Raw genomic sequence first — 24,003 nt, 5'->3', positions numbered from 1 at the left:
TACGAGGTAAGTAGAAGTCCTAAATGAGAAAGGATTCAGAATTTCTGTATTGTTATGTTCTACAGCATTTTTAATGCAAAATTCAAAGGAACAGATATTCACCTCAGAGCAGTATCCAAAGCACAATGGAAGGAGAGACCAATGCAGAAAACTGGCTAACGTCCAGGAGGAGAGTGACGAATGATAGTCCAAAAGAGAATCAAGAAGTTCTTCGTGAATAGCATATAAAGGAGGGATTTTACAAGCAGGTCAAAAAAATATAGGCATGGAGGGGCAGGAAAACCTTTAATTAAAGGCGTTTTGGTGGCATTAGGAATCATGAATATAAATATAAGCAAAGTTAAAATTTTGGTTGCATTAATTGGAGCTGGAATACAGTAAAAAATGAAAGAGAGCAAGTGGTAATTCTACTGAGTCTAACGATATGCGATTAATTGAGAATAGAATGTCTGAAACCGGGCAGCATTTCTACTGATTCTTAATGTGTGGGGTGCAGATGGAAAGGCATAGTATTTAGAGAAGAAGAAGTATTGGGGAGCCAAACAGATCTCCGGATGAACCTTACATTAAGGCGTCCAGGACAGAGCTGAAGTGCACTTTTATTGAATGGTCACTGCTCATGCATGTGGAATTCTTATGACAGTTTACAGTGCTGTGGAGGTCAGGTAAATGGCCATCTGCCTGCTTGTCTACTTCTGAGTCTTCCACGATTTAGCCTGAGCAGAAGTTATTGCTACACTGATGCCACACTCCCACTCTAGTCAACAAAAATACTGAGGTTATGACCCCCTGAAGAACACAAGGGCACGTGGTGCAGATCACAGTGTACCAAGGACGTGACATATATGGTAAATAGGCAACAAGATTTAGCCTGGCTGCCATCCCCATGGTTTTCATAAATTCAAAAATATAGCTGGTAATTTCCTTAAAGTAAACAGAAAATCAGAGAAATGACAGCAAGCAGTTTCACAACTGCTAACAAATTTTAAGAAATCCTCTAAGTCCCTTTCAAATATACTATCAAATAGTAGACATACTTCAATTGAAGTTACTCTGATCTGGCTCTTCTTTTAATAAGCGTCAAAAATCATCAAGAATTTATCTTAAGAGATATTGCCTGAAGCTTGAATACTAACCACTGCCTATTCATTAGCATCAAATGTGCACAGTCTTCAGATTTGCATGTAAATGAGGCTGAATGTGAATGATGCAATATGCAAATGAGCATTGATCCTTGTATGAGATAGACAAAATGTTGTGATCAAAGTGTTTGCTTTTGGGGCAATTTTGCATCTTGTTTTTATGCCTGCAGTGACACTAGTGCTGCAAACAAGATGAATCAAAATCCCGTCATGTTCACCCTATGAGTGTGAGTAACTTGAAAACTAAGATATATATACTGCATTGATGAGTTTGAGCATTGGAGCAGAGGAAGCTCAACATAGAGGTCACTGGCTGAGTGCATTTGTTACTCCCTCACCGTAGGAAAGGTCTGAGACAAGAGCTAGTCACCTCCCTAGCAGGGATCTCCTGAGCAAGGAGAACAAGCAACCAGAAACCTGTGGCTGGCAGGTGCTGCAAAAGAGGTTGTGCTGTGGCATGTATACTATTTCCAGACCAGCTGATGCTGCTCTCCTGGTATTGGAAGTGGCTTGTGGTTGGCTTGGCTGAGTACAATGGTTGAGATGAGACAATGTCTCATTACCCAATTCAGACTACTGTTCATCTGCTCATATTTTTCCTAAATTGAATATGCATCACACACTATACTGTAAGTGCTAAGAAAAAATTACTTGCAGTGCTTTGATTTCAGTATTTCTTTGTTGTCATCAAACAGAAACACAGAATAGATCTCATATAATAATTCACTCAACAGCATCTTTTATTAGCATTTTCCAGGATATATTCCTCACCAAACTTCAGACAATTTTCCACTCACTTTATCAATGCACTGGACATTGATTGGGTATCCATCCTGTAACACACAGCATATAAGTCAATTTAAAACACTGTTAATGCAGAGATGAATCAAAATACTACAGAACATATGTTTAGTGTGTCTGAACCGTACTGTGTCAATCATAATAAAGTCTTTTTTTCAACTCTTCTTTCTGAGTTGCATCCAAAATATAGGGCACTTTTTCACAAAACTGAACATTTTGCAACAATTCAGACAATCGTCCTCCATTTTGTGACATTTGCTTATTGACCCTGTGCATTAACGCTACATAAGCTGTATTTTGTAAGTTTAAAACTTCTCTTCTTCCCTTTCTCCAAAAATTGCTTAATTTTGTTTTAATTGTCTGTTAGTATTTCAAACATATTTTTGGCATTTACCACAAAATTCTTGATGTCAGAGACTATTCAGACAACAGTTTCCATCTCTATTAGGCATGAGACTCAAGATGTGTAGTATTTTCTCCAACTTTCAAAATGAGCTCCCCTTTATTTCATTCATAAGATTTGGTATAGCCGGTCAGCGACTAACTTCTGTAAAGACTCAGAACCGTACATAAGTAAATATGAGGCCAATCATCAAAGGACCCGGGAGACCGACAAGTCATTGACCAACAACAAGGTGTGAAAAAAGCTAAGACTGTGAGGGCATCAATGGCATAAAGCAACTTGATAAGGTGGGTATCGGATTCGCAATATATACAGTTTAGAATATGGAGCTAGGATGCAGCAATACCAGGCTTCAAATATCAAAGAGGTGGAAGATTTTACGAGGTAAGTAGAAGTCCTAAATGAGAAAGCATTCAGAATTTCTGTATTGTTATGTTCTACAGCATTTTTAATGCAAAATTCAAAGGAACAGATATTCACCTCAGAGCAGTATCCAAAGCACAATGGAAGGAGAGACCAATGCAGAAAACTGGCTAACGTCCAGGAGGAGAGTGACGAATGATAGTCCAAAAGAGAATCAAGAAGTTCTTCGTGAATAGCATATAAAGGAGGGATTTTACAAGCAGGTCAAAAAAATATAGGCATGGAGGGGCAGGAAAACCTCTAATTAAAGGCGTTTTGGTGGCATTAGGAATCATGAATATAAATATAGGCAACGTTAAAATTTTGGTTGCATTAATTGGAGCTGGAATACAGTAAAAAATGAAAGAGAGCAAGTGGTGATTCTACTGAGTCTAACGATAAGCGATTAATTGAGAATAGAATGTCTGAAACCGGGCAGCATTTCTACTGAGTCCTAATGTGTGGGGTGCAGATGGAAAGGCAAAGTATTTAGAGAAGAAGAAGTATTGGGAAGCCAAACAGATCTCCGGATGAACCTTACATTAAGGCGTCCAGGACAGAGCTGAAGTGCACTTTTATTGAATGGTCACTGCTCATGCATGTGGAATTCTTATGACAGTTTACAGTGCTGTGGAGGTCAGGTAAATGGCCATCTGCCTGCTTGTCTACTTCTGAGTCTTCCACGATTTAGCCTGAGCAGAAGTTATTGCTACACTGATGCCACACTCCCACTCTAGACAACAAAAATACTGAGGTTATGACCCCCTGAAGAACACAAGGGCACGTGGTGCAGATCACAGTGTACCAAGGATGTGACATATATGGTAAATAGGCAACAAGATTTAGCCTGGCTGCCATCCCCATGGTTTTCATAAATTCAAAAATATAGCTGGTAATTTCCTTAAAGTAAACAGAAAATCAGAGAAATGACAGCAAGCAGTTTCACAACTGCTAACAAATTTTAAGAAATCATCTAAGTCCCTTTCAAATATACTATCAAATAGTAGACATACTTCAATTGAAGTTACTCTGATCTGGCTCTTCTTGTAATAAGCGTCAAAAATCATCAAGAATTTATCTTAAGAGATATTGCCTGAAGCTTGAATACTAACCACTGCCTATTCATTAGCATCAAATGTGCACAGTCTTCAGATTTGCATGTAAATGAGACTGAATGTGAATGATGCAATATGCAAATGAGCATTGATCCTTGTATGAGATAGACAAAATGTTGTGATCAAAGTGTTTGCTTTTGGTGCAATTTTGCATCTTGTTTTTATGCCTGCAGTGACACTAGTGCTGCAAACAAGATGAATCAAAATCCCGTCATGTTCACCCTATGAGTGTGAGTTACTTGAAAACTAAGCTATATATACTGCATTGATGAGTTTGAGCATTGGAGCAGAGGAAGCTCAACATAGAGGTCACCGGCTGAGTGCATTTTTTTACTCCCTCACCTTAGGAAAGGTCTGAGACAAGAGCTAGTCAATTCCCTAGCAGGGATCTCCTGAGCAAGGAGAACAAGCAACCAGAAACCTGTGGCTGGCAGGTGCTGCAAAAGAGGTTGTGCTGTGGCATGTCTACTATTTCCAGACCAGCTGATGCTGCTCTCCTGGTATTGGAAGTGGTTTGTGGTTGGCTTGGCTGAGTACAATGGTTGAGATGAGACAATGTCTCATTACCCAATTCAGACTACTCTGCATCTGCTCATATTTTTCCTAAATTGAATATGCATCACACACTATACTGTAAGTGCTAAGAAAAAATGATTTGCAGTGCTTTGATTTCAGTACTTCTTTGTTGTCATCAAACAGAAACACAGAATAGATCTCATATAATAATTCCCTCAACAGCATCTTTTATTAGCATTTTCCTCACCAAACTTCAGACAATTTTCCACTCACTTTATCAATGCACTGGACATTGATTGGGTATCCATCCTGTAACACACAGCATATAAGTCAATTTAAAACACTGTTAATGCAGAGATGAATCAAAATACTACAGAACATATGTTTAGTGTGTCTGAAACGTACTGTGTCAATCATAATAAAGTCTTTTTTTCAACTCTTCTTTCTGAGTTGCATCCAAAATATAGGGCACTTTTTCACAAAACTGAACATTTTGCAACAATTCAGACAATCGTCCTCCATTTTGTGACATTTGCTTATTGACCCTGTGCATTAACGCTACATAAGCTGTATTTTGTAAGTTTAAAACTTCTCTTCTTCCCTTTCTCCAAAAATTGCTTAATTTTGTTTTAATTGTCTGTTAGTATTTCAAACATATTTTTGGCATTTACCACGAAATTCTTGATGTCAGAGACTATTCAGACAACAGTTTCCATCTCTAATAGGCATGAGACTCAAGATGTGTAGTATTTTCTCCAACTTTCAAAATGAGCTCCCCTTTATTTCATTCATAAGATTTGGTATAGCCGGTCAGCGACTAACTTCTGTAAAGACTCAGACCCGTACATAAGTAAATATCAGGCCAATCATCAAAGGACCCGGGAGACCGACAAGTCATTGACCAACAACAAGGTGTGAAAAAAGCTAAGACTGTGAGGGCATCAATGGCATAAAGCAACTTGATAAGGTGGGTATCGGATTCGCAATATATACAGTTTAGAATATGGAGCTAGGATGCAGCAATACCAGGCTTCAAATATCAAAGAGGTGGAAGATTTTATGAGGTAAGTAGAAGTCCTAAATGAGAAAGGATTCAGAATTTCTGTATTGTTATGTTCTACAGCATTTTTAATGCAAAATTCAAAGGAACAGATATTCACCTCAGAGCAGTATCCAAAGCACAATGGAAGGAGAGACCAATGCAGAAAACTGGCTAACGTCCAGGAGGAGAGTGACGAATGATAGTCCAAAAGAGAATCAAGAAGTTCTTCGTGAATAGCATATAAAGGAGGGATTTTACAAGCAGGTCAAAAAAATATAGGCATGGAGGGGCAGGAAAACCTCTAATTAAAGGCGTTTTGGTGGCATTAGGAATCATGAATATAAATATAAGCAAAGTTAAAATTTTGGTTGCATTAATTGGAGCTGGAATACAGTAAAAAATGAAAGAGAGCAAGTGGTAATTCTACTGAGTCTAATGATATGCGATTAATTGAGAATAGAATGTCTGAAACCGGGCAGCATTTCTACTGATTCTTAATGTGTGGGGTGCAGATGGAAAGGCATAGTATTTAGAGAAGAAGAAGTATTGGGGAGCCAAACAGATCTCCGGATGAACCTTACATTAAGGCGTCCAGGACAGAGCTGAAGTGCACTTTTATTGAATGGTCACTGCTCATGCATGTGGAATTCTTATGACAGTTTACAGTGCTGTGGAGGTCAGGTAAATGGCCATCTGCCTGCTTGTCTACTTCTGAGTCTTCCACGATTTAGCCTGAGCAGAAGTTATTGCTACACTGATGCCACACTCCCACTCTAGTCAACAAAAATACTGAGGTTATGACCCCCTGAAGAACACAAGGGCACGTGGTGCAGATCACAGTGTACCAAGGACGTGACATATATGGTAAATAGGCAACAAGATTTAGCCTGGCTGCCATCCCCATGGTTTTCATAAATTCAAAAATATAGCTGGTAATTTCCTTAAAGTAAACAGAAAATCAGAGAAATGACAGCAAGCAGTTTCACAACTGCTAACAAATTTTAAGAAATCCTCTAAGTCCCTTTAAAATATACTATCAAATAGTAGACATACTTCAATTGAAGTTACTCTGATCTGGCTCTTCTTTTAATAAGCGTCAAAAATCATCAAGAATTTATCTTAAGAGATATTGCCTGAAGCTTGAATACTAACCACTGCCTATTCATTAGCATCAAATGTGCACAGTCTTCAGATTTGCATGTAAATGAGGCTGAATGTGAATGATGCAATATGCAAATGAGCATTGATCCTTGTATGAGATAGACAAAATGTTGTGATCAAAGTGTTTGCTTTTGGGGCAATTTTGCATCTTGTTTTTATGCCTGCAGTGACACTAGTGCTGCAAACAAGATGAATCAAAATCCCGTCATGTTCACCCTATGAGTGTGAGTAACTTGAAAACTAAGATATATATACTGCATTGATGAGTTTGAGCATTGGAGCAGAGGAAGCTCAACATAGAGGTCACTGGCTGAGTGCATTTGTTACTCCCTCACCGTAGGAAAGGTCTGAGACAAGAGCTAGTCACCTCCCTAGCAGGGATCTCCTGAGCAAGGAGAACAAGCAACCAGAAACCTGTGGCTGGCAGGTGCTGCAAAAGAGGTTGTGCTGTGGCATGTATACTATTTCCAGACCAGCTGATGCTGCTCTCCTGGTATTGGAAGTGGCTTGTGGTTGGCTTGGCTGAGTACAATGGTTGAGATGAGACAATGTCTCATTACCCAATTCAGACTACTGTTCATCTGCTCATATTTTTCCTAAATTGAATATGCATCACACACTATACTGTAAGTGCTAAGAAAAAATTACTTGCAGTGCTTTGATTTCAGTATTTCTTTGTTGTCATCAAACAGAAACACAGAATAGATCTCATATAATAATTCACTCAACAGCATCTTTTATTAGCATTTTCCAGGATATATTCCTCACCAAACTTCAGACAATTTTCCACTCACTTTATCAATGCACTGGACATTGATTGGGTATCCATCCTGTAACACACAGCATATAAGTCAATTTAAAACACTGTTAATGCAGAGATGAATCAAAATACTACAGAACATATGTTTAGTATGTCTGAAACGTACTGTGTCAATCATAATAAAGTCTTTTTTTCAACTCTTCTTTCTGAGTTGCATCCAAAATATAGGGCACTTTTTCACAAAACTGAACATTTTGCAACAATTCAGACGATCGCCCTCCATTTTGTGACATTTGCTTATTGACCCTGTGCATTAACGCTACATAAGCTGTATTTTGTCAATTTAAAACTTCTCTTCTTCCCTTTCTCCAAAAATTGCTTAATTTTGTTTTAATTGTCTGTTAGTATTTCAAACATATTTTTGGCATTTACCACAAAATTCTTGATGTCAGAGACTATTCAGACAACAGTTTCCATCTCTATTAGGCATGAGACTCAAGATGTGTAGTATTTTCTCCAACTTTCAAAATGAGCTCCCCTTTATTTCATTCATAAGATTTGGTATAGCCGGTCAGCGACTAACTTCTGTAAAGACTCAGAACCGTACATAAGTAAATATCAGGCCAATCATCAAAGGACCCGGGAGACCGACAAGTCATTGACCAACAACAAGGTGTGAAAAAAGCTAAGACTGTGAGGGCATCAATGGCATAAAGCAACTTGATAAGGTGGGTATCGGATTCGCAATATATACAGTTTAGAATATGGAGCTAGGATGCAGCAATACCAGGCTTCAAATATCAAAGAGGTGGAAGATTTTACGAGGTAAGTAGAAGTCCTAAATGAGAAAGGATTCAGAATTTCTGTATTGTTATGTTCTACAGCATTTTTAATGCAAAATTCAAAGCAACAGATATTCACCTCAGAGCAGTATCCAAAGCACAATGGAAGGAGAGACCAATGCAGAAAACTGGCAAACGTCCAGGAGGAGAGTGACGAATGATAGTCCAAAAGAGAATCAAGAAGTTCTTCGTGAATAGCATATAAAGGAGGGATTTTACAAGCAGGTCAAAAAAATATAGGCATGGAGGGGCAGGAAAACCTCTAATTAAAGGCGTTTTGGTGGCATTAGGAATCATGAATATAAATATAAGCAAAGTTAAAATTTTGGTTGCATTAATTGGAGCTGGAATACAGTAAAAAATGAAAGAGAGCAAGTGGTAATTCTACTGAGTCTAACGATATGCGATTAATTGAGAATAGAATGTCTGAAACCGGGCAGCATTTCTACTGAGTCTTAATGTGTGGGGTGCAGATGGAAAGGCATAGTATTTAGAGAAGAAGAAGTATTGGGAAGCCAAACAGATCTCCGGATGAACCTTACATTAAGGCGTCCAGGACAGAGCTGAAGTGCACTTTTATTGAATGGTCACTGCTCATGCATGTGGAATTCTTATGACAGTTTACAGTGCTGTGGAGGTCAGGTAAATGGCCATCTGCCTGCTTGTCTACTTCTGAGTCTTCCACGATTTAGCCTGAGCAGAAGTTATTGCTACACTGATGCCACACTCCCACTCTAGTCAACAAAAATACTGAGGTTATGACCCCCTGAAGAACACAAGGGCACGTGGTGCAGATCACAGTGTACCAAGGACGTGACATATATGGTAAATAGGCAACAAGATTTAGCCTGGCTGCCATCCCCATGGTTTTCATAAATTCAAAAATATAGCTGGTAATTTCCTTAAAGTAAACAGAAAATCAGAGAAATGACAGCAAGCAGTTTCACAACTGCTAACAAATTTTAAGAAATCATCTAAGTCCCTTTCAAATATACTATCAAATAGTAGACATACTTCAATTGAAGTTACTCTGATCTGGCTCTTCTTTTAATAAGCGTCAAAAATCATCAAGAATTTATCTTAAGAGATATTGCCTGAAGCTTGAATACTAACCACTGCCTATTCATTAGCATCAAATGTGCACAGTCTTCAGATTTGCATGTAAATGAGGCTGAATGTGAATGATGCAATATGCAAATGAGCATTGATCCTTGTATGAGATAGACAAAATGTTGTGATCAAAGTGTTTGCTTTTGGTGCAATTTTGCATCTTGTTTTTATGCCTGCAGTGACACTAGTGCTGCAAACAAGATGAATCAAAATCCCGTCATGTTCACCCTATGAGTGTCAGTAACTTGAAAACTAAGCTATATATACTGCATTGATGAGTTTGAGCATTGGAGCAGAGGAAGCTCAACATAGAGGTCACTGGCTGAGTGCATTTGTTACTCCCTCACCTTAGGAAAGGTCTGAGACAAGAGCTAGTCACTTCCCTAGCAGGGATCTCCCGAGCAAGGAGAACAAGCAACCAGAAACCTGTGGCTGGCAGGTGCTGCAGAAGAGGTTGTGCTGTGGCATGTCTACTATTTCCAGACTAGCTGATGCTGCTCTCCTGGTATTGGAAGTGGCTTGTGGTTGGCTTGGCTGAGTACAATGGTTGAGATGAGACAATGTCTCATTACCCAATTCAGACTACTCTTCATCTGCTCATATTTTTCCTAAATTGAATATGCATCACACACTATACTGTAAGTGCTAAGAAAAAAATGATTTGCAGTGCTTTGATTTCAGTACTTCTTTGTTGTCATCAAACAGAAACACAGAATAGATCTCATATAATAATTTCCTCAACAGCATCTTTTATTAGCATTTTCCAGGATATATTCCTCACCAAACTTCAGACAATTTTCCACTCACTTTATCAATGCACTGGACATTGATTGGGTATCCATCCTGTAACACACAGCATATAAGTCAATTTAAAACACTGTTAATGCAGAGATGAATCAAAATACTAGAGAACATATGTTTAGTGTGTCTGAAACGTACTGTGTCAATCATAATAAAGTCTTTTTTTCAACTCTTCTTTCTGAGTTGCATCCAAAATATAGGGCCCTTTTTCACAAAACTGAACATTTTGCAACAATTCAGACAATCGTCCTCCATTTTGTGACATTTGCTTCTTGACCCTGTGCATTAACGCTACATAAGATGTATTTTGTAAGTTTAAAACTTCTCTTCTTCCCTTTCTCCAAAAATTGCTTAATTTTGTTTTAATTGTCTGTTAGTATTTCAAACATATTTTTGGCATTTACCACAAAATTCATGATGTCAGAGACTATTCAGACAACAGTTTCCATCTCTATTAGGCATGAGACTCAAGATGTGTAGTATTTTCTCCAACTTTCAAAATGAGCTCCCCTTTATTTCATTCGTAAGATTTGGTATAGCCGGTCAGCGACTAACTTCTGTAAAGACTCAGAACCGTACATAAGTAAATATCAGGCCAATCATCAAAGGACCCGGGAGACCGACAAGTCATTGACCAACAACAAGGTGTGAAAAAAGCTAAGACTGTGAGGGCATCAATGGCATAAAGCAACTTGATAAGGTGGGTATCGGATTCACAATATATACAGTTTAGAATATGGAGCTAGGATGCAGCAATACCAGGCTTCAAATATCAAAGAGGTGGAAGATTTTACGAGGTAAGTAGAAGTCCTAAATGAGAAAGGATTCAGAATTTCTGTATTGTTATGTTCTACAGCATTTTTAATGCAAAATTCAAAGCAACAGATATTCACCTCAGAGCAGTATCCAAAGCACAATGGAAGGAGAGACCAATGCAGAAAACTGGCAAACGTCCAGGAGGAGAGTGACGAATGATAGTCCAAAAGAGAATCAAGAAGTTCTTCGTGAATAGCATATAAAGGAGGGATTTTACAAGCAGGTCAAAAAAATATAGGCATGGAGGGGCAGGAAAACCTCTAATTAAAGACGTTTTGGTGGCATTAGGAATCATGAATATAAATATAAGCAAAGTTAAAATTTTGGTTGCATTAATTGGAGCTGGAATACAGTAAAAAATGAAAGAGAGCAAGTGGTAATTCTACTGAGTCTAACGATATGCGATTAATTGAGAATAGAATGTCTGAAACCGGGCAGCATTTCTGCTGAGTCTTAATGTGTGGGGTGCAGATGGAAAGGCATAGTATTTAGAGAAGAAGAAGTATTGGGAAGCCAAACAGATCTCCGGATGAACCTTACATTAAGGCGTCCAGGACAGAGCTGAAGTGCACTTTTATTGAATGGTCACTGCTCATGCATGTGGAATTCTTATGACAGTTTACAGTGCTGTGGAGGTCAGGTAAATGGCCATCTGCCTGCTTGTCTACTTCTGAGTCTTCCACGATTTAGCCTGAGCAGAAGCTATTGCTACACTGATGCCACACTCCCACTCTAGTCAACAAAAATACTGAGGTTATGACCCCCTGAAGAACACAAGGGCACGTGGTGCAGATCACAGTGTACCAAGGACGTGACATATATGGTAAATAGGCAACAAGATTAAGCCTGGCTGCCATCCCCATGGTTTTCATAAATTCAAAAATATAGCTGGTAATTTCCTTAAAGTAAACAGAAAATCAGAGAAATGACAGCAAGCAGTTTCACAACTGCTAACAAATTTTAAGAAATCATCTAAGTCCCTTTCAAATATACTATCAAATAGTAGACATACTTCAATTGAAGTTACTCTGATCTGGCTCTTCTTTTAATAAGCGTCAAAAATCATCAAGAATTTATCTTAAGAGATATTGCCTGAAGCTTGAATACTAACCACTGCCTATTCATTAGCATCAAATGTGCACAGTCTTCAGATTTGCATGTAAATGAGGCTGAATGTGAATGATGCAATATGCAAATGAGCATTGCTCCTTGTATGAGATAGACAAAATGTTGTGATCAAAGTGTTTGCTTTTGGTGCAATTTTGCATCTTGTTTTTATGCCTGCAGTGACACTAGTGCTGCAAACAAGATGAATCAAAATCCCGTCATGTTCACCCTATGAGTGTGAGTAACTTGAAAACTAAGCTATATATACTGCATTGATGAGTTTGAGCATTGGAGCAGAGGAAGCTCAACATAGAGGTCACTGGCTGAGTGCATTTGTTACTCCCTCACCTTAGGAAAGGTCTGAGACAAGAGCTAGTCACTTCCCTAGCAGGGATCTCCCGAGCAAGGAGAACAAGCAACCAGAAACCTGTGGCTGGCAGGTGCTGCAAAAGAGGTTGTGCTGTGGCATGTCTACTATTTCCAGACCAGCTGATGCTGCTCTCCTGGTATTGGAAGTGGTTTGTGGTTGGCTTGGCTGAGTACAATGGTTGAGATGAGACAATGTCTCATTACCCAATTCAGACTACTCTTCATCTGCTCATATTTTTCCTAAATTGAATATGCATCACACACTATACTGTAAGTGCTAAGAAAAAAATGATTTGCAGTGTTTTGATTTCAGTACTTCTTTGTTGTCATCAAACAGAAACACAGAATAGATCTCATATAATAATTCACTCAACAGCATCTTTTATTAGCATTTTCCAGGATATATTCCTCACCAAACTTCAGACAATTTTCCACTCACTTTATCAATGCACTGGACATTGATTGGGTATCCATCCTGTAACACACAGCATATAAGTCAATTTAAAACACTGTTAATGCAGAGATGAATCAAAATACTACAGAACATATGTTTAGTGTGTCTGAAACGTACTGTGTCAATCATAATAAAGTCTTTTTTTCAACTCTTCTTTCTGAGTTGCATCCAAAATATAGGGCACTTTTTCACAAAACTGAACATTTTGCAACAATTCAGACAATCGTCCTCCATTTTGTGACATTTGCTTATTGACCCTGTGCATTAACGCTACATAAGCTGTATTTTGTAAGTTTAAAACTTCTCTTCTTCCCTTTCTCCAAAAATTGCTTAATTTTGTTTTAATTGTCTGTTAGTATTTCAAACATATTTTTGGCATTTACCACAAAATTCTTGATGTCAGAGACTATTCAGACAACAGTTTCCATCTCTATTAGGCATGAGACTCAAGATGTGTAGTATTTTCTCCAACTTTCAAAATGAGCTCCCTTTTATTTCATTCATAAGATTTGGTATAGCCGGTCAGCGACTAACTTCTGTAAAGACTCAGAACCGTACATAAGTAAATATCAGGCCAATCATCAAAGGACCCGGGAGACCGACAAGTCATTGACCAACAACAAGGTGTGAAAAAAGCCAAGACTGTGAGGGCATCAATGGCATAAAGCAACTTGATAAGGTGGGTATCGGATTCGCAATATATACAGTTTAGAATATGGAGCTAGGATGCAGCAATACCAGGCTTCAAATATCAAAGAGGTGGAAGATTTTACGAGGTAAGTAGAAGTCCTAAATGAGAAAGGATTCAGAATTTCTGTATTGTTATGTTCTACAGCATTTTTAATGCAAAATTCAAAGCAACAGATATTCACCTCAGAGCAGTATCCAAAGCACAATGGAAGGAGAGACCAATGCAGAAAACTGGCAAACGTCCAGGAGGAGAGTGACGAATGATAGTCCAAAAGAGAATCAAGAAGTTCTTCGTGAATAGCATATAAAGGAGGGATTTTACAAGCAGGTCAAAAAAATATAGGCATGGAGGGGCAGGAAAACCTCTAATTAAAGACGTTTTGGTGGCATTAGGAATCATGAATATAAATATAAGCAAAGTTAAAATTTTGGTTGCATTAATTGGAGCTGGAATACAGTAAAAAATGAAAGAGAGCAAGTGGTAATTCTACTGAGTCTAACGATATGCGATTAATTGAGAATAGAATGTCTGAAACCGGGCAGCATTTCTACTGAGTCTTAATGTGTGGGGTGCAGATGGAAAGGCATAGTATTTAGAGAAGAAGAAGTATTGGGAAGCCAAACAGATCTCCGGATGAACCTTACATTAAGGCGTCCAGGACAGAGCTGAAGTGCACTTTTATTGAATGGTCACTGCTCATGCATGTGGAATTCTTATGACAGTTTACAGTGCTGTGGAGGTCAGGTAAATGGCCATCTGCCTGCTTGTCTACTTCTGAGTCTTCCACGATTTAGCCTGAGCAGAAGTTATTGCTACACTGATGCCACACTCCCACTCTAGTCAACAAAAATACTGAGGTTATGACCCCCTGAAGAACACAAGGGCACGTGGTGCAGATCACAGTGTACCAAGGACGTGACATATATGGTAAATAGGCAACAAGATTAAGCCTGGCTGCCATCCCCATGGTTTTCATAAATTCAAAAATATAGCTGGTAATTTCCTTAAAGTAAACAGAAAATCAGAGAAATGACAGCAAGCAGTTTCACAACTGCTAACAAATTTTAAGAAATCATCTAAGTCCCTTTCAAATATACTATCAAATAGTAGACATACTTCAATTGAAGTTACTCTGATCTGGCTCTTCTTTTAATAAGCGTCAAAAATCATCAAGAATTTATCTTAAGAGATATTGCCTGAAGCTTGAATACTAACCACTGCCTATTCATTAGCATCAAATGTGCACAGTCTTCAGATTTGCATGTAAATGAGGCTGAATGTGAATGATGCAATATGCAAATGAGCATTGATCCTTGTATGAGATAGACAAAATGTTGTGATCAAAGTGTTTGCTTTTGGTGCAATTTTGCATCTTGTTTTTATGCCTGCAGTGACACTAGTGCTGCAAACAAGATGAATCAAAATCCCGTCATGTTCACCCTATGAGTGTCAGTAACTTGAAAACTAAGCTATATATACTGCATTGATGAGTTTGAGCATTGAAGCAGAGGAAGCTCAACATAGAGGTCACTGGCTGAGTGCATTTGTTACTCCCTCACCTTAGGAAAGGTCTGAGACAAGAGCTAGTCACTTCCCTAGCAGGGATCTCCTGAGCAAGGAGAACAAGCAACCAGAAACCTGTGGCTGGCAGGTGCTGCAAAAGAGGTTGTGCTGTGGCATGTCTACTATTTCCAGACCAGCTGATGCTGCTCTCCTGGTATTGGAAGTGGTTTGTGGTTGGCTTGGCTGAGTACAATGGTTGAGATGAGACAATGTCTCATTACCCAATTCAGACTACTCTTCATCTGCTCATATTTTTCCTAAATTGAATATGCATCACACACTATACTGTAAGTGCTAAGAAAAAAATGATTTGCAGTGCTTTGATTTCAGTACTTCTTTGTTGTCATCAAACAGAAACACAGAATAGATCTCATATAATAATTTCCTCAACAGCATCTTTTATTAGCATTTTCCAGGATATATTCCTCACCAAACTTCAGACAATTTTCCACTCACTTTATCAATGCACTGGACATTGATTGGGTATCCATCCTGTAACACACAGCATATAAGTCAATTTAAAACACTGTTAATGCAGAGATGAATCAAAATACTACAGAACATATGTTTAGTGTGTCTGAAACGTACTGTGTCAATCATAATAAAGTCTTTTTTTCAACTCTTCTTTCTGAGTTGCATCCAAAATATAGGGCACTTTTTCACAAAACTGAACATTTTGCAACAATTCAGACAATCGTCCTCCATTTTGTGACATTTGCTTATTGACCCTGTGCATTAACGCTACATAAGCTGTATTTTGTAAGTTTAAAACTTCTCTTCTTCCCTTTCTCCAAAAATTGCTTAATTTTGTTTTAATTGTCTGTTAGTATTTCAAACATATTTTTGGCATTTACCACAAAATGCTTGATGTCAGAGACTATTCAGACAACAGTTTCCATCTCTATTAGGCATGAGACTCAAGATGTGTAGTATTTTCTCCAACTTTCAAAATGAGCTCCCCTTTATTTCATTCATAAGATTTGGTATAGCCGGTCAGCGACTAACTTCTGTAAAGACTCAGAACCGTACATAAGTAAATATCAGGCCAATCATCAAAGGACCCGGGAGACCGACAAGTCATTGACCAACAACAAGGTGTGAAAAAAGCTAAGACTGTGAGGGCATCAATGGCATAAAGCAACTTGATAAGGTGGGTATCGGATTCGCAATATATACAGTTTAGAATATGGAGCTAGGATGCAGCAATACCAGGCTTCAAATATCAAAGAGGTGGAAGATTTTACGAGGTAAGTAGAAGTCCTAAATGAGAAAGGATTCAGAATTTCTGTATTGTTATGTTCTACAGCATTTTTAATGCAAAATTCAAAGGAACAGATATTCACCTCAGAGCAGTATCCAAAGCACAATGGAAGGAGAGACCAATGCAGAAAACTGGCTAACGTCCAGGAGGAGAGTGACGAATGATAGTCCAAAAGAGAATCAAGAAGTTCTTCGTGAATAGCATATAAAGGAGGGATTTTACAAGCAGGTCAAAAAAATATAGGCATGGAGGGGCAGGAAAACCTCTAATTAAAGGCGTTTTGGTGGCATTAGGAATCATGAATATAAATATAAGCAAAGTTAAAATTTTGGTTGCATTAATTGGAGCTGGAATACAGTAAAAAATGAAAGAGAGCAAGTGGTAATTCTACTGAGTCTAACGATATGCGATTAATTGAGAATAGAATGTCTGAAACCGGGCAGCATTTCTACTGATTCTTAATGTGTGGGGTGCAGATGGAAAGGCATAGTATTTAGAGAAGAAGAAGTATTGGGGAGCCAAACAGATCTCCGGATGAACCTTACATTAAGGCGTCCAGGACAGAGCTGAAGTGCACTTTTATTGAATGGTCACTGCTCATGCATGTGGAATTCTTATGACAGTTTACAGTGCTGTGGAGGTCAGGTAAATGGCCATCTGCCTGCTTGTCTACTTCTGAGTCTTCCACGATTTAGCCTGAGCAGAAGTTATTGCTACACTGATGCCACACTCCCACTCTAGTCAACAAAAATACTGAGGTTACGACCCCCTGAAGAACACAAGGGCACGTGGTGCAGATCACAGTGTACCAAGGACGTGACATATATGGTAAATAGGCAACAAGATTTAGCCTGGCTGCCATCCCCATGGTTTTCATAAATTCAAAAATATAGCTGGTAATTTCCTTAAAGTAAACAGAAAATCAGAGAAATGACAGCAAGCAGTTTCACAACTGCTAACAAATTTTAAGAAATCATCTAAGTCCCTTTCAAATATACTATCAAATAGTAGACATACTTCAATTGAAGTTATTCTGATCTGGCTCTTCTTTTAATAAGCGTCAAAAATCATCAAGTATTTATCTTAAGAGATATTGCCTGAAGCTTGAATACTAACCACTGCCTATTCATTAGCATCAAATGTGCACAGTCTTCAGATTTGCATGTAAATGAGGCTGAATGTGAATGATGCAATATGCAAATGAGCATTGATCCTTGTATGAGATAGACAAAATGTTGTGATCAAAGTGTTTGCTTTTGGTGCAATTTTGCATCATGTTTTTATGCCTGCAGTGACACTAGTGCTGCAAACAAGATGAATCAAAATCCCGTCATGTTCACCCTATGAGTGTGAGTAACTTGAAAACTAAGATATATATACTGCATTGATGAGTTTGAGCATTGGAGCAGAGGAAGCTCAACATAGAGGTCACTGGCTGAGTGCATTTGTTACTCCCTCACCTTAGGAAAGGTCTGATACAAGAGCTAGTCACCTCCCTAGCAGGGATCTCCTGAGCAAGGAGAACAAGCAACCAGAAACCTGTGGCTGGCAGGTGCTGCAAAAGAGGTTGTGCTGTGGCATGTATACTATTTCCAGACCAGCTGATGCTGCTCTCCTGGTATTGGAAGTGGCTTGTGGTTGGCTTGGCTGAGTACAATGGTTGAGATGAGACAATGTCTCATTACCCAATTCAGACTACTGTTCATCTGCTCATATTTTTCCTAAATTGAATATGCATCACACACTATACTGTAAGTGCTAAGAAAAAATTACTTGCAGTGCTTTGATTTCAGTATTTCTTTGTTGTCATCAAACAGAAACACAGAATAGATCTCATATAATAATTCACTCAACAGCATCTTTTATTAGCATTTTCCAGGATATATTCCTCACCAAACTTCAGACAATTTTCCACTCACTTTATCAATGCACTGGACATTGATTGGGTATCCATCCTGTAACACACAGCATATAAGTCAATTTAAAACACTGTTAATGCAGAGATGAATCAAAATACTACAGAACATATGTTTAGTGTGTCTGAAACGTACTGTGTCAATCATAATAAAGTCTTTTTTTCAACTCTTCTTTCTGAGTTGCATCCAAAATATAGGGCACTTTTTCACAAAACTGAACATTTTGCAACAATTCAGACGATCGCCCTCCATTTTGTGACATTTGCTTATTGACCCTGTGCATTAACGCTACATAAGCTGTATTTTGTCAATTTAAAACTTCTCTTCTTCCCTTTCTCCAAAAATTGCTTAATTTTGTTTTAATTGTCTGTTAGTATTTCAAACATATTTTTGGCATTTACCACAAAATTCTTGATGTCAGAGACTATTCAGACAACAGTTTCCATCTCTATTAGGCATGAGACTCAAGATGTGTAGTATTTTCTCCAACTTTCAAAATGAGCTCCCCTTTATTTCATTCATAAGATTTGGTATAGCCGGTCAGCGACTAACTTCTGTAAAGACTCAGAACCGTACATAAGTAAATATCAGGCCAATCATCAAAGGACCCGGGAGACCGACAAGTCATTGACCAACAACAAGGTGTGAAAAAAGCTAAGACTGTGAGGGCATCAATGGCATAAAGCAACTTGATAAGGTGGGTATCGGATTCGCAATATATACAGTTTAGAATATGGAGCTAGGATGCAGCAATACCAGGCTTCAAATATCAAAGAGGTGGAAGATTTTACGAGGTAAGTAGAAGTCCTAAATGAGAAAGGATTCAGAATTTCTGTATTGTTATGTTCTACAGCATTTTTAATGCAAAATTCAAAGCAACAGATATTCACCTCAGAGCAGTATCCAAAGCACAATGGAAGGAGAGACCAATGCAGAAAACTGGCAAACGTCCAGGAGGAGAGTGACGAATGATAGTCCAAAAGAGAATCAAGAAGTTCTTCGTGAATAGCATATAAAGGAGGGATTTTACAAGCAGGTCAAAAAAATATAGGCATGGAGGGGCAGGAAAACCTCTAATTAAAGGCGTTTTGGTGGCATTAGGAATCATGAATATAAATATAAGCAAAGTTAAAATTTTGGTTGCATTAATTGGAGCTGGAATACAGTAAAAAATGAAAGAGAGCAAGTGGTAATTCTACTGAGTCTAACGATATGCGATTAATTGAGAATAGAATGTCTGAAACCGGGCAGCATTTCTACTGAGTCTTAATGTGTGGGGTGCAGATGGAAAGGCATAGTATTTAGAGAAGAAGAAGTATTGGGAAGCCAAACAGATCTCCGGATGAACCTTACATTAAGGCGTCCAGGACAGAGCTGAAGTGCACTTTTATTGAATGGTCACTGCTCATGCATGTGGAATTCTTATGACAGTTTACAGTGCTGTGGAGGTCAGGTAAATGGCCATCTGCCTGCTTGTCTACTTCTGAGTCTTCCACGATTTAGCCTGAGCAGAAGTTATTGCTACACTGATGCCACACTCCCACTCTAGTCAACAAAAATACTGAGGTTATGACCCCCTGAAGAACACAAGGGCACGTGGTGCAGATCACAGTGTACCAAGGACGTGACATATATGGTAAATAGGCAACAAGATTTAGCCTGGCTGCCATCCCCATGGTTTTCATAAATTCAAAAATATAGCTGGTAATTTCCTTAAAGTAAACAGAAAATCAGAGAAATGACAGCAAGCAGTTTCACAACTGCTAACAAATTTTAAGAAATCATCTAAGTCCCTTTCAAATATACTATCAAATAGTAGACATACTTCAATTGAAGTTACTCTGATCTGGCTCTTCTTTTAATAAGCGTCAAAAATAATCAAGAATTTATCTTAAGAGATATTGCCTGAAGCTTGAATACTAACCACTGCCTATTCATTAGCATCAAATGTGCACAGTCTTCAGATTTGCATGTAAATGAGGCTGAATGTGAATGATGCAATATGCAAATGAGCATTGATCCTTGTATGAGATAGACAAAATGTTGTGATCAAAGTGTTTGCTTTTGGTGCAATTTTGCATCTTGTTTTTATGCCTGCAGTGACACTAGTGCTGCAAACAAGATGAATCAAAATCCCGTCATGTTCACCCTATGAGTGTGAGTAACTTGAAAACTAAGATATATATACTGCATTGATGAGTTTGAGCATTGGAGCAGAGGAAGCTCAACATAGAGGTCACTGGCTGAGTGCATTTGTTACTCCCTCACCGTAGGAAAGGTCTGAGACAAGAGCTAGTCACCTCCCTAGCAGGGATCTCCTGAGCAAGGAGAACAAGCAACCAGAAACCTGTGGCTGGCAGGTGCTGCAAAAGAGGTTGTGCTGTGGCATGTATACTATTTCCAGACCAGCTGATGCTGCTCTCCTGGTATTGGAAGTGGCTTGTGGTTGGCTTGGCTGAGTACAATGGTTGAGATGAGACAATGTCTCATTACCCAATTCAGACTACTGTTCATCTGCTCATATTTTTCCTAAATTGAATATGCATCACACACTATACTGTAAGTGCTAAGAAAAAATTACTTGCAGTGCTTTGATTTCAGTATTTCTTTGTTGTCATCAAACAGAAACACAGAATAGATCTCATATAATAATTCACTCAACAGCATCTTTTATTAGCATTTTCCAGGATATATTCCTCACCAAACTTCAGACAATTTTCCACTCACTTTATCAATGCACTGGACATTGATTGGGTATCCATCCTGTAACACACAGCATATAAGTCAATTTAAAACACTGTTAATGCAGAGATGAATCAAAATACTACAGAACATATGTTTAGTGTGTCTGAAACGTACTGTGTCAATCATAATAAAGTCTTTTTTTCAACTCTTCTTTCTGAGTTGCATCCAAAATATAGGGCACTTTTTCACAAAACTGAACATTTTGCAACAATTCAGACAATCGTCCTCCATTTTGTGACATTTGCTTATTGACCCTGTGCATTAACGCTACATAAGCTGTATTTTGTAAGTTTAAAACTTCTCTTCTTCCCTTTCTCCAAAAATTGCTTAATTTTGTTTTAATTGTCTGTTAGTATTTCAAACATATTTTTGGCATTTACCACAAAATTCTTGATGTCAGAGACTATTCAGACAACAGTTTCCATCTCTATTAGGCATGAGACTCAAGATGTGTAGTATTTTCTCCAACTTTCAAAATGAGCTCCCCTTTATTTCATTCATAAGATTTGGTATAGCCGGTCAGCGACTAACTTCTGTAAAGACTCAGAACCGTACATAAGTAAATATCAGGCCAATCATCAAAGGACCCGGGAGACCGACAAGTCATTGACCAACAACAAGGTGTGAAAAAAGCCAAGACTGTGAGGGCATCAATGGCATAAAGCAACTTGATAAGGTGGGTATCGGATTCGCAATATATACAGTTTAGAATATGGAGCTAGGATGCAGCAATACCAGGCTTCAAATATCAAAGAGGTGGAAGATTTTACGAGGTAAGTAGAAGTCCTAAATGAGAAAGGATTCAGAATTTCTGTATTGTTATGTTCTACAGCATTTTTAATGCAAAATTCAAAGCAACAGATATTCACCTCAGAGCAGTATCCAAAGCACAATGGAAGGAGAGACCAATGCAGAAAACTGGCAAACGTCCAGGAGGAGAGTGACGAATGATAGTCCAAAAGAGAAACAAGAAGTTCTTCGTGAATAGCATATAAAGGAGGGATTTTACAAGCAGGTCAAAAAAATATAGGCATGGAGGGGCAGGAAAACCTCTAATTAAAGACGTTTTGGTGGCATTAGGAATCATGAATATAAATATAAGCAAAGTTAAAATTTTGGTTGCATTAATTGGAGCTGGAATACAGTAAAAAATGAAAGAGAGCAAGTGGTAATTCTACTGAGTCTAACGATATGCGATTAATTGAGAATAGAATGTCTGAAACCGGGCAGCATTTCTACTGAGTCTTAATGTGTGGGGTGCAGATGGAAAGGCATAGTATTTAGAGAAGAAGAAGTATTGGGAAGCCAAACAGATCTCCGGATGAACCTTACATTAAGGCGTCCAGGACAGAGCTGAAGTGCACTTTTATTGAATGGTCACTGCTCATGCATGTGGAATTCTTATGACAGTTTACAGTGCTGTGGAGGTCAGGTAAATGGCCATCTGCCTGCTTGTCTACTTCTGAGTCTTCCACGATTTAGCCTGAGCAGAAGTTATTGCTACACTGATGCCACACTCCCACTCTAGTCAACAAAAATACTGAGGTTATGACCCCCTGAAGAACACAAGGGCACGTGGTGCAGATCACAGTGTACCAAGGACGTGACATATATGGTAAATAGGCAACAAGATTAAGCCTGGCTGCCATCCCCATGGTTTTCATAAATTCAAAAATATAGCTGGTAATTTCCTTAAAGTAAACAGAAAATCAGAGAAATGACAGCAAGCAGTTTCACAACTGCTAACAAATTTTAAGAAATCATCTAAGTCCCTTTCAAATATACTATCAAATAGTAGACATACTTCAATTGAAGTTACTCTGATCTGGCTCTTCTTTTAATAAGCGTCAAAAATCATCAAGAATTTATCTTAAGAGATATTGCCTGAAGCTTGAATACTAACCACTGCCTATTCATTAGCATCAAATGTGCACAGTCTTCAGATTTGCATGTAAATGAGGCTGAATGTGAATGATGCAATATGCAAATGAGCATTGATCCTTGTATGAGATAGACAAAATGTTGTGATCAAAGTGTTTGCTTTTGGTGCAATTTTGCATCTTGTTTTTATGCCTGCAGTGACACTAGTGCTGCAAACAAGATGAATCAAAATCCCGTCATGTTCACCCTATGAGTGTCAGTAACTTGAAAACTAAGCTATATATACTGCATTGATGAGTTTGAGCATTGAAGCAGAGGAAGCTCAACATAGAGGTCACTGGCTGAGTGCATTTGTTACTCCCTCACCTTAGGAAAGGTCTGAGACAAGAGCTAGTCACTTCCCTAGCAGGGATCTCCTGAGCAAGGAGAACAAGCAACCAGAAACCTGTGGCTGGCAGGTGCTGCAAAAGAGGTTGTGCTGTGGCATGTCTACTATTTCCAGACCAGCTGATGCTGCTCTCCTGGTATTGGAAGTGGTTTGTGGTTGGCTTGGCTGAGTACAATGGTTGAGATGAGACAATGTCTCATTACCCAATTCAGACTACTCTTCATCTGCTCATATTTTTCCTAAATTGAATATGCATCACACACTATACTGTAAGTGCTAAGAAAAAAATGATTTGCAGTGCTTTGATTTCAGTACTTCTTTGTTGTCATCAAACAGAAACACAGAATAGATCTCATATAATAATTTCCTCAACAGCATCTTTTATTAGCATTTTCCAGGATATATTCCTCACCAAACTTCAGACAATTTTCCACTCACTTTATCAATGCACTGGACATTGATTGGGTATCCATCCTGTAACACACAGCATATAAGTCAATTTAAAACACTGTTAATGCAGAGATGAATCAAAATACTACAGAACATATGTTTAGTGTGTCTGAAACGTACTGTGTCAATCATAATAAAGTCTTTTTTTCAACTCTTCTTTCTGAGTTGCATCCAAAATATAGGGCACTTTTTCACAAAACTGAACATTTTGCAACAATTCAGACAATCGTCCTCCATTTTGTGACATTTGCTTATTGACCCTGTGCA

The 24,003-nt window shown here is 38.4% G+C and overlaps 9 non-coding genes across 9 annotated transcripts; all 9 read left to right on the top strand.

Annotated features, from left to right (window-relative positions):
• Nucleotides 1-1,424: 1,424 nt before the first annotated feature.
• Nucleotides 1,425-1,731, top strand: LOC146811514 (Nuclear RNase P). The gene has a single exon (XR_014967286.1).
• Nucleotides 1,732-4,148: 2,417 nt separating this feature from the next.
• Nucleotides 4,149-4,456, top strand: LOC146811513 (Nuclear RNase P). The gene has a single exon (XR_014967283.1).
• A 2,405-nt stretch (nucleotides 4,457-6,861) lies between these two features.
• LOC146811512 (Nuclear RNase P) lies at nucleotides 6,862-7,168 on the top strand. The gene has a single exon (XR_014967285.1).
• Nucleotides 7,169-9,585: 2,417 nt separating this feature from the next.
• Nucleotides 9,586-9,892, top strand: LOC146811511 (Nuclear RNase P). The gene has a single exon (XR_014967226.1).
• Nucleotides 9,893-12,310: 2,418 nt separating this feature from the next.
• LOC146811510 (Nuclear RNase P) lies at nucleotides 12,311-12,617 on the top strand. Its single transcript, XR_014967251.1, has one exon.
• A 2,418-nt stretch (nucleotides 12,618-15,035) lies between these two features.
• On the top strand, nucleotides 15,036-15,342 carry LOC146811509 (Nuclear RNase P). Its single transcript, XR_014967216.1, has one exon.
• A 2,418-nt stretch (nucleotides 15,343-17,760) lies between these two features.
• LOC146811508 (Nuclear RNase P) lies at nucleotides 17,761-18,067 on the top strand. The gene has a single exon (XR_014967293.1).
• A 2,417-nt stretch (nucleotides 18,068-20,484) lies between these two features.
• Nucleotides 20,485-20,791, top strand: LOC146811507 (Nuclear RNase P). The gene has a single exon (XR_014967284.1).
• Nucleotides 20,792-23,208: 2,417 nt separating this feature from the next.
• Nucleotides 23,209-23,515, top strand: LOC146811506 (Nuclear RNase P). The gene has a single exon (XR_014967215.1).
• Nucleotides 23,516-24,003: the final 488 nt, after the last annotated feature.

Source organism: Triturus cristatus, chromosome 7 (assembly GCF_964204655.1).
Source record: "Triturus cristatus chromosome 7, aTriCri1.1, whole genome shotgun sequence".
NCBI lineage: Eukaryota > Metazoa > Chordata > Amphibia > Caudata > Salamandridae > Triturus > Triturus cristatus.
The sequence above is the reverse complement of the archived record's forward strand: the minus strand, read 5'-3'. Positions and strand labels throughout refer to the sequence as shown.